Source organism: Brassica oleracea, chromosome C7 (genome assembly GCF_000695525.1).
Source record: "Brassica oleracea var. oleracea cultivar TO1000 chromosome C7, BOL, whole genome shotgun sequence".
Taxonomy (NCBI): Eukaryota; Viridiplantae; Streptophyta; class Magnoliopsida; order Brassicales; family Brassicaceae; genus Brassica; species Brassica oleracea.
Window position 1 is genome coordinate 20,063,664 of NC_027754.1, and position 13,629 is coordinate 20,077,292.

The 13,629-nt window shown below is 35.7% G+C and overlaps 1 pseudogene; it reads left to right on the plus strand.

Annotated features, from left to right (window-relative positions):
* Positions 1–6,519: 6,519 nt before the first annotated feature.
* On the plus strand, positions 6,520–6,946 carry LOC106302794 (annotated as a pseudogene).
* Positions 6,947–13,629: the final 6,683 nt, after the last annotated feature.

Consider the following 13,629-nt stretch of genomic DNA (forward strand, 5'->3'; position numbering starts at 1 on the left):
AAATGATTGACCTGTTTCTTATAAGTCTAGATTTCAAAACAATTAAAGAAACAGAGTAATCCTTAAGAAGCAGAATAAGCGTTCAAAGTAGATAAAAAAGTTTAAGAAAACCGAAAGAAACTATGAGTCAATAATACACTGGAAAGAAACACTTTAAAAGCAATCCATTGCAAGCTATGAGACGCCACACGGAATCTCTAATTCCCACCCTTAAGGCATTTAGCTTTCCCCATCTCATCAATGCGACAAGTTCTCTTTGTCCCCTCTGCAGAATCCTCACTGACTATGGAAGCTTCACACACGTTGATTCCAGTCTCAAATGTTTTCTCCGAAGATTCTGTTGCTGCTGGAGTGTCCAGAGGGAGAATCTTGGTCACAGTTAAAGATCGAAACTTCCCTTCTAAGTTGTGCTTTGTAACTTTCACACAAAAGTTATGTTTTTGACCGATGGTGCTGATTAAAGCTTCCGGCATAGGCACCTCTTGGGTAACTCCTTGGTTTCCATTAGCCTGACAGTCAAGTTCAACAACGTCAGTTCGCAACATTTGAGGGTACCGAATGATGAAAGTTACCTCAAAATAGCTGCTGACCAATTATGATGCATGCTTCCCAGTCAACTCATAACTAGCATCACCAAGCAGTACAAAAACAGCTTGCTCACTGTTGTCATAGACAGATATCTGTGCACGGTACCTGTCATGAAAAAATCAGAAGCTAATACCATTCAAAGCGATACTGAGTACAAAGTGTAGAGTAAATACTGTGCTACTCCAGCTATGTTGACTTTCCCACATTTCGAACACATCAACGAAGTTGGACCTTTCGTAGCCTTAGTATGGTAGCCACTGCATGAAATGTAATACCAGGTTGAGCCATGGACTACATCATCAATCGTAGCCGTGCACTCAAAAAAAACCTCCTGCACCGCAAAGCTACATAAGCCTCAAAGCTGTGTCTCACGTTTAGTAACAACTTCTGCATTAACCCGCTCAGCACTCTGTGGATTAGGGCCCAACCTGAGACAGAGTAGTAAGCATTGATCAAGTCAGTCATTGATATTGCGTTATGTAGGGAAAGAGTACATGTAAACATCCTTAAATATTTACCAGTAGTAGTCGATCGTAGGTTGGACGTCGTAATCCATAAAAACACGTGAGGAGGACATTGAAGTGGGGACAAGAGTACCTGTTGTATTTAGAAAAACCCATTTAAAGAGCGCAAAGAGTAGATATGTAACTGTAAGAAAGCTTTACTAAAGATAGAAAGCGCAACCTCCGAGACTCTTAGTGTTAACGGTCTTGACCAATAACACGGTGGGGGTGTTTTCGTATGATTTGAATTTTTTTTGCAGAAGTCTCTTGCAGCCTGGTCCCAAAGGTAGAGCTTCATCATAGGTCCACTGCAAAATATCGTCACTGAATGATTAATAGAAGTAGAGAGAAGCGGTGTATAAGAAATAAGAAAAAACATACTCGTGTGACTGCACATGAACCAGGACATGCCTCGCCCTTGCTATCTCCACTTCGTCAAGGACTGGGGTCTCAATAATACTCTGTCCATTAACCAGCTTCATGTGTCCAACAACATCTATCCCATTGTTCATCAAGTGTGTAAGTAAGAAGAGTAAGAAATAAGTAATCTACTATTTCATGACCACACAAAACCGAAACACACAGTACTGAGGCAGCTAACAGATCCTAATCATACTATGCTACGATAGAACCCTAAAAAAAAAAACAATTCAAGACCCGAGTGTAGTAAAATGTGCTTCTTAATGTTACAAACAGAATTAGGGAATTTAATTTGTCACGTTATATTCTGAAAGAGTGATTTCAGAGACTGACAAAGACAACGGTTTCAGAGAATGCTTATCACAAATAAACACATTTTAAGCAAAATTCGAGATTTATATGTCTGAGCAGCAAGAAAGACAAATACCACATCAAGCAATGCAACAAAGAGATGGTGTGGGGGATAACAGAGATTACCGTAGAGGTCTCCTTTGCAATCGCAGTTAGCTTGAAAATCCTCAAAGGAATGAAATCAGAATCTGTCTTCATCAAAAGGGGTGGGACTGTCTTCAAGAACGGACAGTTCAGAGTTCCATGAGAGCGACACCGTCACGGCATGATCAAAAACCCGATACACCGATTTGTTGCTTGATCCATAGAAATTGTTTAGTCTGTAAACCGATCCAGGCTTCATTTTAGGCAAATATCTCTCAATACGTCCTGGCGAAATGAAGCCCTTGGATAACAGTGCCCTGCGAGAAAATACACTCACAATCAAATCGTTGTTTTTAATTTAGTAGATACATAAGTAAAATTGGAGATTTCACATTTCAACGATTAGTTTTCTTCCTATTTTACTAAATATAAGCGGGATCTAAATAACGATCTAAATAACAACGAATCTAAATAAATATGTTTGGTGAAATCAAGTACATGTTCGTCGATTAGAAGCATCTCAAGGCCAATGAGCGTCTTCTTTAGAGGGTTCCAAGCTTCCCAGAAATGAATCAAGCGGAAACGCAGCTGGGTTTCGTGGGAACCCGGTGAGACATCTCGGAAGAACATGACCTTTGCATCATAATCAGAGGTGATAGGGGATTTTCCATTCGGTTTCATCGCCAATTGAGGTTAGAGAAGTTTTAGGGTTTGGTTTGCACTCAGGAGAGAAAATTAGTATATAAAGTAGCAGGGAAAGAATAAACGGAATCGAAATCATAAAGAAGAGATTGATGGATCGAGATGTAGTGGAGTATTGATTGTGGAGATGAGGATCGAGAGAACTGAAACGATAGAGAAGACACAGTGAAGACGAAGAGATAGAGGCGAGAGGCGTAGATCCTCGTGTTATCCATCTCGGGTTTTTTTTTAATTGAACTGGATTGCTCAGCCCAATGCTAACCGATGAAGCCCATCGGAACACATCAGAGTCCATAGGAAATCAACAGCTTACTGAGGAGATCCAACGTGTATTATTGAAATGTTTTGGTTGGCCAAATAAATTTGTCGACGTGGACATGCTAAAATCACTCTATATCTGCCTTTTAGTATATGATAGATTGGATACTCATATAGTAACAAAAGTTAGTAAGTTTATTTTTTTTTTTTTTTTGTAAAAAGGGCTTAAAGTTAGTAAGTTGAGTGACTTAAAAATCTGCAGATGTTTATTTTTCATTATATATACTCACTGGTCAAAACTATTCTCAGTTCATGGAATTCGTATCAGCCCACATAATTAGTTTTAGAGATACAAACAAATGGTTCCAATTACTTTCTAAGTTAAGCAGATTAAATAAAACAGCACGTTTTCTATATCGTATAATGCAAGGATCTGCCACTGGTTCATTTAAAAGAAAAACTGGTACATCTCAAGAAAAAACTACTTTTGGTGACTCATGCAGTTATGACGAACAATTAAATCTAATCAATACTATTAAAATAGGAACATGACCAATTGATATAAGTGTGGTCTAATTATTTTAATACAATTATTAAAACTTCTTATTAATCATTTAAGATAAATATTATACAAAGAAAAACATATATATAAATAAAAACACAAATATAAAAATTAAATTTTAACAAAAATGTAAAACAAAAAATATACCCGCCATTTTAAAGACGGGTTAAAATCTAGTAATCTATTAAATTAGGATGATGACCTATTGATATAGGTTTAGTCCAACTAATTATTTTATAACTGCATCGAAACAACCAAAACCACTTTTTAAATATTGATAAATGTTATGTCTAACTATTTATTACTAATAATAACTAACTTTCTACGTTTAATTTATAATCTCTTTTTTTTTTATTTCCTATATTCTAGGAACCCATAACTCTCATTTATACTAACTAAAATTCACGAATATATTATATATAGTGAAAAAAATAAAAATAAATTTGAATTCACGAAATACTGTCGAACAATGACAGTTAATTTAATATTTGTTAATAATTATCATCTATATTAATAATTTTATGTTAAACCGTAGCTCCTCTAATAAAAATAAGTATAAATAGTACTTTTAAGATTTAACCATTTCAAAACTCGTTAATTTTTTGGCTTCTTGATACCGCCAGGAAGGGGAAAAACAAATTCTTTCCAAACAAGCACAAGTTTATCAACAAATATTATTTATACAAGTTTAATATTTATTAAATTAAATCACTAAAATAAAATCAAATTGAAATAAAAAAATGATGAAGTTAGTAAAACCATAATGCGGGTCTGAATTATTTTAATTTCTTAATAAATAGTTCCATTTAAAAAAAAAATCATATAAACTAAATTTAATAAAATTATAGAAAAAGTTTAAAACACCCAAAAATGAATTTTATCAATACAGATCGAGTTAAAAATATAAAATATTTTATTTAAACTAAAATAATAAAAATAAAATCAGTGTGAAATAAGTTTAACAACGGGTTAAATAAACAAAATTATAATACGGATCATAATTATTTGGAGTTTTCAAAAATTTAGTCATATTTAAAATAACAAAAATAAGTCATATAAATAAATTAAAGATAAATTTTGATAAAAAGGAAAATTTATAATTTATTAAAAATCATAATTTTCATTACGTAAATTAATTTTTTCAACAAAAAATACTAACCCCGCATTTTTTAAGCGTGGATCAAAAAATATACCCGCCCTTAGAGGGACGGGTCAGAATCTAGTTTTTGTTTAATGTTATTTCTTGTTAAGAAACAAATGAGCACAAACTATCGTCTTCAATGGCACATTATAAAAAACCGTCTCTTAACTTTTAACTAAAGTTGTATTTGACTTAGAGTAAGGTTCTTATCGGAATATAAGAAACCGTCTCTTAACTTATATTCCGCTAAGAACCCACTCTAATAACCCCCATTAATCATGCTTTAAGAACTCCAAAGAAAATATGTCTATTACCAAAAGATATGTAACATTCGCATACTTTTCCAATGGACCATCCAATTTTCCTTTATACAATTTTTTTTTTCTGAGCATCACTTAATCGTCATTTGGATAAACTAAAAGAACAGGTTAGTATATATTTCCAATTGAAATTTTGTTAGAAAAAGTTCTGTATTTTTTCATGTACCTATCAAATTAGAGCATACAATCTTCAATTTGATCAACACAATTTGTGTATTTTCAACTTGTCTTATCTGTAGTGGTATTCATAGCCAAGCCAAATAAAAATTTCTAAAACTAATTTCTAAGTTGGTTATTGAAATCACCTGAAAAATCAGCAATGTAAACCATTTTAATTTCTTTACCCACAGCATATATATGTACTTTTTTAAACATTGCGTATATATATATATATATGTAGTTTCCTTTAAAATGTAATTATAAAGAATCAAAATGCAATTGCTCAAAATTTGTAAATTTTATCAGAAATTCAACTTTAATTTGTTGAAGTTAAAGGAAGAAATTATATATTAATTCTTCCAAATACTCATCGTTCTAATATGTTACTAAAAATTAAGCACAACTAAAAGTAAATAAACAAAAACCTAAACATTTTTCAAGCGACAGTCAAATTGTAGCACAATCTTCAATTTACATAAAGTAAACTGACTAGACGTTCGCTCTAAAGCCTCTAATATTATCTTGGGAGAGAAATCCCTGGTCACCGTTGTGGAAAGTGACGGTGATAAACACGTGACCATGACTTGTAGTGGATTTTCTCCTGTGAAGCCTTCCAACAGGAACCACCGCTCACTTCGCCTGCGCCGGCTAATTTTACATTTTCAGACCCAGGTTGCAAACGATTATTTTTTGCTATTACAATTTCTGAAAAATTAACCAAAGTAATATTAAAAAAAAAATGAAACCATGTATGTGACAAAGTTTATTACTTTTCTTGCGCATCAAGCAAGACTACGACTGGTTAGTATCCAATAAACTGATGTACTAAGCGTTTTTGTGAAACGCACATATGTGTTGCAGTTGCAGACAGGAAAAAAGTTACTAGAGCATTTGTAACTAGTAATATCATGATATTCATTAGTCATAACCATTTTTAGTTTCATCACATACACATCAATCTGTTGATACTAAACGATAATCAATTACGACATAAATTCGCTTGGTTAGAGTTCGTTTATACATTAGGCAGCTGATATCAGTTAATTTGGTCTTCGTAATTTATTTATTTTCCCATTTGCTACATGAATTAATTAGGTGGGTGGACTAAAATTGTAAATGCTGGAGCATTTGGCTATATATAGAAATATTCGATATCGTCCAATTAATAAACTGATATGCACGCATATTTTGTGAAACTTAGTTACATGCAGGAAAAGACTAGAGCGTGTCTTCTAATTATTTCATGACAGATACATCGGTTTATATTGATAAAAATTCTATATGGCGAAAAAATGAGAAGTGTAGGGTTAAGCAAAAAGCGTAAATGCAAATTTTATCTCTATATATATAAACACCGTCACCGAAAGGAGTGTAGTTTTACCTCAAAAAAATATACTTTCTTGCTATAAATACGTAGAGAGAGAGAGAAGCATGGCACTCCATGGGGATTCTTCCGGGGAGTTTGACATCAAGTCTCCGGCCGACAAATTCTTTACATCTTTCGCCGACGACATAAGTAGCACTTTTCGCATAATATGTAAATCATTTAATTCTTCCACAATTCATTCACATATATTTCTTTATCATATCAAACCCCTTAACTAATTGATGTTCTTTCACCGTAGCGAAGGAGAAAAGAACAGTGACGCTGAGTTTGAGTGGGAATCTAGTCTCGGATAGCTACAAGAGGTTCAAAGCAACCATCACGGTCACTCCTGCGGAAGACGAGGACAATGGTAGCCGCGTAGTGTGGACCGTCGAGCTCGAGAAGATCCGCCATGACATCGAGGATCCAATGTGGATCATCGACATTCTTATCAATTATTTAAAGGAGACTGATGAAAATCTTAATATATAGCTTTTTAAATCACAAGGTGCGTCTTTATTTAGGATCTAACAACTTAGTTGAAAAAGTTTTGAGATATGTTTCTAGTTTATTGCAGCTGTATTTTGTTTTATCACGTTCGGCATATTAGGGTGTATAAACTCGTAAGGCTTTAAGATGAATGATATATAGATCAATTTGCAAACTATTGTTTTTACTATGGTAAGTTTAAGAAAGAGTAAAAGGTGACATCTATCAGCACAAATTATATGACTTTTGAGTTAACTAGAAGTCTACTCCTAACTATGGTATCTTCAACTTGTTGAATTATATAGGAGAGTATTTTTAACGCTGAATTTCATTTATATATATATGAGTGTGAATTCATTTCTAAAAAGGAAATTTATGTTATTACTAAAGTGCATTTGTTCGGCTAGACCATGTTTTCCTCGGCCAAAAACGTAAAAGCAGTAAAAACATAAGAATCTGTTTTGCAGTGCATAGTGCATACTGATGAGTTGTCATTTACTTCTTTTGCCTGGCCAGCAACATGTCAATAACGCAGCGGTCAGTTTCTGAAATTTTTTCTTGCAATAATCAAATTAAAAGCACAGTTTCCAGTTTTGTATTAACTAATGGACCTTTTACTAATGGATACATATACCAAGATCCAAATTCTCAAACAAAATTGAAGTTGCATACCGATTAACATCCCTAAATTGATAAATTTAAACCAAAACCAAACTGAAACACACACTCTATTTTTTTTTTTTAATTTCAGTGTTCTCCAAATATTAAAACCGGTAAAACATGAAACTAAAATATCTTATTAAAATCTGAAACATTTGAGGGGATTTATTGGTGGTGATGTTTGGTGCATTGTCAAGAGGGAAATATGAGCTGTTAGACTAAGGCGATCCTATAATCTTTATTTTATTTTTCTATTAACGTATATGTTTGAATTAATTAGTAAGAGAATGGCGGGTGGGACACATTTTAGACCTTTCAATTTCTCTTTCTCATTTCCAATCATTGTCCTAAACTAATCCCTACATTGGCTCCCCTAGTTTAAATTGTATTTGGGTTTGTCTAATTGTCTAACTAGATAAAAAACGCCGCTAACTTTTGATAACCGATCAATATCGAGAATGCAATCAAAGCTGTATTAATAAATAATTTACAAGTCTCAGTCTTGGATTGATATTGCCTTCATCCTTTACTGGCTTCACCCGTTATCCTATCGTCTCTGTTTCGATTTTACCAAGATATAACTCTTATGTTCTTTATTTATGATTGTGTAAGGAAATCGATTAACGTAGAATCTGAAGAAGTGTTAGACCTTGCCCGCGCTAGGTATTCTCCGAAGCTGTTTAGCCACGAATTGCAGTTCAAATGCAATCAGTTGGATTGGTAATGCCTGCGTTGTGTTACTGACTCATGCTTAGAGATTCTACATATATATATAGTTCTACTTAGTTTGTTTTTTTCCTTAGTCGCGATTTCAGCTCGTGCCCCAAAATAAGAATACAAACCTTGGATACATTTTTGTTGATGATGGGGTACGTATGAGCCAAAACACAACAATGGTAGATACACCTTGAGGGGGAGGAGGAAGAGGGGGATAATATGACGATGATGGAGTATTTATGTGGACATAGGGAATATTAATTGGCGTCAAGTGGAGAAAATTCGAAGTAGTTTTCATTTTCTTATTGGGATTTATGATTTGTTGGATTGTTCGTTTTGTCACACAAAAAAAAGAGATAGTCCTATCCATGATCCTAGTTGTTCTTCATAACTTCTAAACAACTCAGTGGAATCGATCGTTTCTAGGGTTGTTTATGGACTGATTATCCTCTGAGGTGTCTTAATTAGTTTACCATAAAATTACACTTTCTTTTTATTTAATTATCCACATAAGAATTAAAACAATCAATAATTTACAGTAATTTAATTATTTTTAGTGGTAAACTTCTATAATTCTCCAAATAAAATGGAAATTAATATCAATAGTTATCAAGAAAGAAAAATTAGTATCACAGAATTATACTAAAGAATATTTCGAAGGTTTTATGCCAGCGATTGAAAATCTATCTTCCATTGCTCATATCAGAAACTCAATTGGCTTTCGTGGCATGAAGGCTGATTTCCGATAATATCCTTATCGCTCAGGAAATGTTTTATGGATTAAAGACCAATAAAGCATGTCAAGGAAAGTATATGGCAATCAAAACGGACATGAGTAAAGCGTATGATAGAGTGGAGTGAGACTTTATTAGGGCATTATTATTGAAATTAGAATTTGATCTTCATTGGGTCAAATTGATGAAGGAATGCATATCGTCAGTTCAATACATGGTTCTCATAAATGGTCAACCACGAGGTCTCATTGTTCCCCATAGAGGCCTACGGCAAGGAGATCATTTATCGCCTTATTTATTTATTTTATGTACAGAGGCTCTAATTGCAAATATAAAAAAAGGCAGAGAGAAGTCAACAATTAACAGGGATGAGGGTAGCAAGAGCTTGTCCGGCGATATCACACTTGCTTTTTGCAAATGATAGTTTTTTCTTTTGTAAAGCTCAAAAAGAGGAGTGTCAAACCATTCTTCGGATTTTAAAGGAATATGAGGCAGCATTAGGACAGTTAATCAATTTTGATAAGTCTTCAATTCAATTTGGACACAAGATTGAAGAGTATGTCAGACAAGAATTAAGGGATATTTTGGGTATTCAGAATATTGGAGGAATGGGATCTTACCTTGGTTTGCCGGAAAATATGGGGGGGTTCAAAGATTCAGGTTTTTAGTTTTGTACAAGATCGGTTAAATAATCGAGTTAATGGATGGACGTTTAGGTTTTTCACGAAAGGAGGGAAGGAAGTGATCATTAAATCAGTGATTACAGCATTACCAAATCACACGATGTCCAGCTATTGGTTACCAAAGGCTACTGTAAAGAAACTGACGAGTGTGGTTTCACAATTCTGGTGGAGTCCAGGGGGAAGTACTAGAGGCATGCATTGGAAATCATGGGACAAAGTATGTGCAACAAAAGATGAAGGAGGTTTGGGTTTTAAGGACATCACTGATTTCAATACGGCGATGCTTGGTAAACAGTTATGGCGACTGATTGAAAAGCCCAATACGTTATTTTCTCGAGTTTTCAAAGGTCGGTATTACAGGAATGCTTCATCTTTGGAACCAATTCGTTCATACTCCCCGTCTTACGGCTGGCGGAGTATTATTTCTGCTAGATCTCTGGTAAGCAAAGGACTAATCAAAAGGGTGAGATTAGGATCTTCTATTTCGGTATGAAATGATCCTTGGCTCCCAACTACTCGCCCGAGACCAGCTAATAAAAATCAACACAACTTATATCCGGATCTTAAAGTCGAGTCTCTCATTGACTCTGCTTCGCGTACTTTGAATTTGGAGGCAATTCAGGCTTTGGTGGATCCCCAAAATGCGAAACTTATAGAAAGCATTCCATTGAGTAGGACTTAGCGGATAGATAAAGATGGATGGCATTTTACAAAAAACGGGAAATATGCGGTCAAATCAGGGTATCAGGTCGAGAGGATCTATCCAGATAGAGAATGACCACCATTACTGATTGGCCCCACGGTTGATGTTTTAAACGCTTTCTGTTGGAAAATACGCTGCCCACCAAAGATCAAACATTTCCTATGGCAATTAGTGACATGGTGTATAGCAGTGCGGAAAAATTAACAATCAAGGGGGATTCAGGGGGATACTTGCTGTGTAAGGTGTGGAGCTAATGAGGAATCGATAAATCATGTATTTTTTTAATGTCCTCCAGCTATTCAGGTTTGGGCGCTTTCGAAGATACCATCAAACCCAGCTTTTTTCCCAACAAAAGCACTTTTCACAAATATGGATCATCTATTTTGGAGAGTCCTCCCGCAGATGGAGGATCATCAGTTTGCTTGGATACTTTGGTACATTGGGAAAGCCAGGAATAATAAAGTTTTCAGTAATTTGGATATGGATCACATGAATACGCTTAAACTGGCAGAAACGGAGTCGACATTATGGGCTGGAGCACAAGTCTTAAATGCTCAGGGAACGGCTCCACAAATAAGTACGACATTACCATCAATCCCTGGAAGATGGTGTTTTACGGATGGTTCGTGGAAAGAAGATTCTAATTTCTCAGGACAAGGCTGGCTCAGTACTTTGGTAGGGTTTGATGGATTGATGGGGGCAAGGAATGTTCGGGCTAGTCTCTCACCTCACTACAAGAAAACAGGACCTTAACGACTACAATATTAATAGCCTATTGGTCGTAATATAGGCTTTACGACCAAAAAGCTTCAAAAAACGATTGGTCGTTAAAAGCTGGTCGTAAATAATTATTCGAGGCACATTGGTCGTAAAGTTACGACTAAAGACTTTAGTCGTAAAGCAGACGTAAATGTACGACTAAGTAAATTGGTCGTAAGTTCAATGTAAAAGTACTAGTCGTACATGTGACGCACATTTACGTCTCGCAAATTAGATGTATATAGGTCGTAAACTTACGACCAATTTGCTTCTATGTCGATGCTTATTTGTCGAAATATAACAACTACTTTACATCGACGTTAGATGTTCATTGGTCGTAAATTAAGCATTTTATTTATTTATTTTAGAATTTTGTATTTGATTACGAATTTAATATATTAATTAAAATCAAATATTTAAATTTATTTTAATTTCAATTTTTAAAATTTGATAAAATTAAAAGAAAATATCTAACATTCAGAAACATAATAGTATCCATAATATAAAACATTCATAATACTAATTAACTAAAACCGAAAAAACTAAGTGTCAAGGTTTATTTCGTCTAAGAGGCCGGAGCTATGCTCATGCGCACGTCGCTCTAAATCTGTCTGCTCTGCCGGAGTGGGCTCGGGGACAAAGCTCGGACGTAGAGACTGCCACCTAGAGGGAAGAGCCGGGTTGATGTTTGGGGTTGTCTCTATCATCAAATCGAACATATTTGCCATATATGCAAATTTTTCCCTGTGATCAGCTATCACTTCTTTGGCCGCAGTCAAATCCCTACGGAGAGAAGATTCTTCTTCCATTCTTGCAGCGTGTTCAGCTCTTGCCCTCGGGACATCGTTGACAGACCCGATCCCGATAATACGTCTCCTTTTCTTTGGGGCAACCTTCAATTAATAAATAGATATTTAATTAGTACATATGTAAAACTAACTTAAAGAATAAAAAATGTGAATAAACATATATATTTAAGATATCAAATTTTTAACCTGCTCAAAAATTTTGTCTTGTTCGACGGTGGACAGCTGGACCGGTGCACCTTCCGGATTTTGTTGCGACAACTGAGTCTGGACCTCCTGGATACGAGCCTCAACAGTGTTGTAGATCCTCTCTGCTCGAGGATGCGAGAAGGTGCCATCAGAATGCTGATGTGTCGTCTTGTAAATTTGGGCCAAAGATGGTGGTGCTCCTTCTTGGGCAGCCTGTATAAAAAATTTTTTTTAATAAAACTCACGCATTTAATAAATAGTCAATTAATATATATTTAATAAAAATTAAGAAAGATCGAAGACTTACAATTTGTAGTGCCCTCCCAACGTGTGGAATCTGTCCGGAAGTATGAGGTACTGGCAGGTTGCCATCATCATCACGGGTCAACCGAGCCGTAGAGCAAGTGAGAGACCTCTGAACTGACTTCGGCAAATTCCAATAAGCCTTCAAGCCCTTCCAAACGTCATTGCTGAGGTATGCTTCTTTTGCGTCGTCCCCCAAAACCCTCCACTTCTCCTTCCAATCACCAATTCTTTAGGCGAGCCATCGCCTTTTTGTAGAACTCTTCCTTCACCTTTTCGTTGACAGCAATGGACCAATTCTATTTTTAAAACAATAAAAAATGATATTTAAAACTAACCGCGAAGCACTTGAACCAAGTCCTCCGAACGTGGTCAGGTGTAAGAGACCAGTTCGGATGCGCTTCCCGGAAGTTTGTCCTGATGATATCTCCAACGCTCTATCCCACACAATTGTCCGTCGAAAACCTACAAAATTTGAAAGAATACATATATTTAGAGAGTATATTTAACTTCAATTAAAACTTTAATAAATTAAAAATTACCAGTAAGTGTGGGGTTGTCGATCTGGGTTGATGATTCGTAAACCTTCTCGTCCCGGCATCTGGAGAAGGTCTTCCACTTGCATATGGTGCATTCGGTGGCACCATCAAATCTGGATGAACAAATTCAGGAGCTGGAGCAGCTGCGGGAGCCGGAGCTGCTGCAGGAGCAGGAGCTGCTGCAAGAGCCGGAGCAGCTTCGGGTGCGGTGGACTGCTGCTGAGGATGGTGTGGAGGATGATGCTGCTCATTCCGAGGCTGCTGTAGAGGCTCATCGTACTGGGGAAAGAATTGAGCAGGGTTATTGAACCGCGGATAGTAAGCTTCAGGGTCATATGCCTGTGGAGGCACATACGGATTGGCATATTGGCTATCAGGCACATTCTCTTGGCCGGATGCAGTGCCGGAAGTAGAAGCCGATGGATCCGACTGTGGAAGAAAGTTACTCGCGTAAGAGTTTCTAGGCGTAAGGTTCCTAATTCTCTGTCTACCGCTAGCCATAGCAATATCGTCAATCTGAAAAAACAAACATAAAAAATACATGGCTATAAACAATTCAAATTTATTATATAAAAATAATCTAAATCTATTCT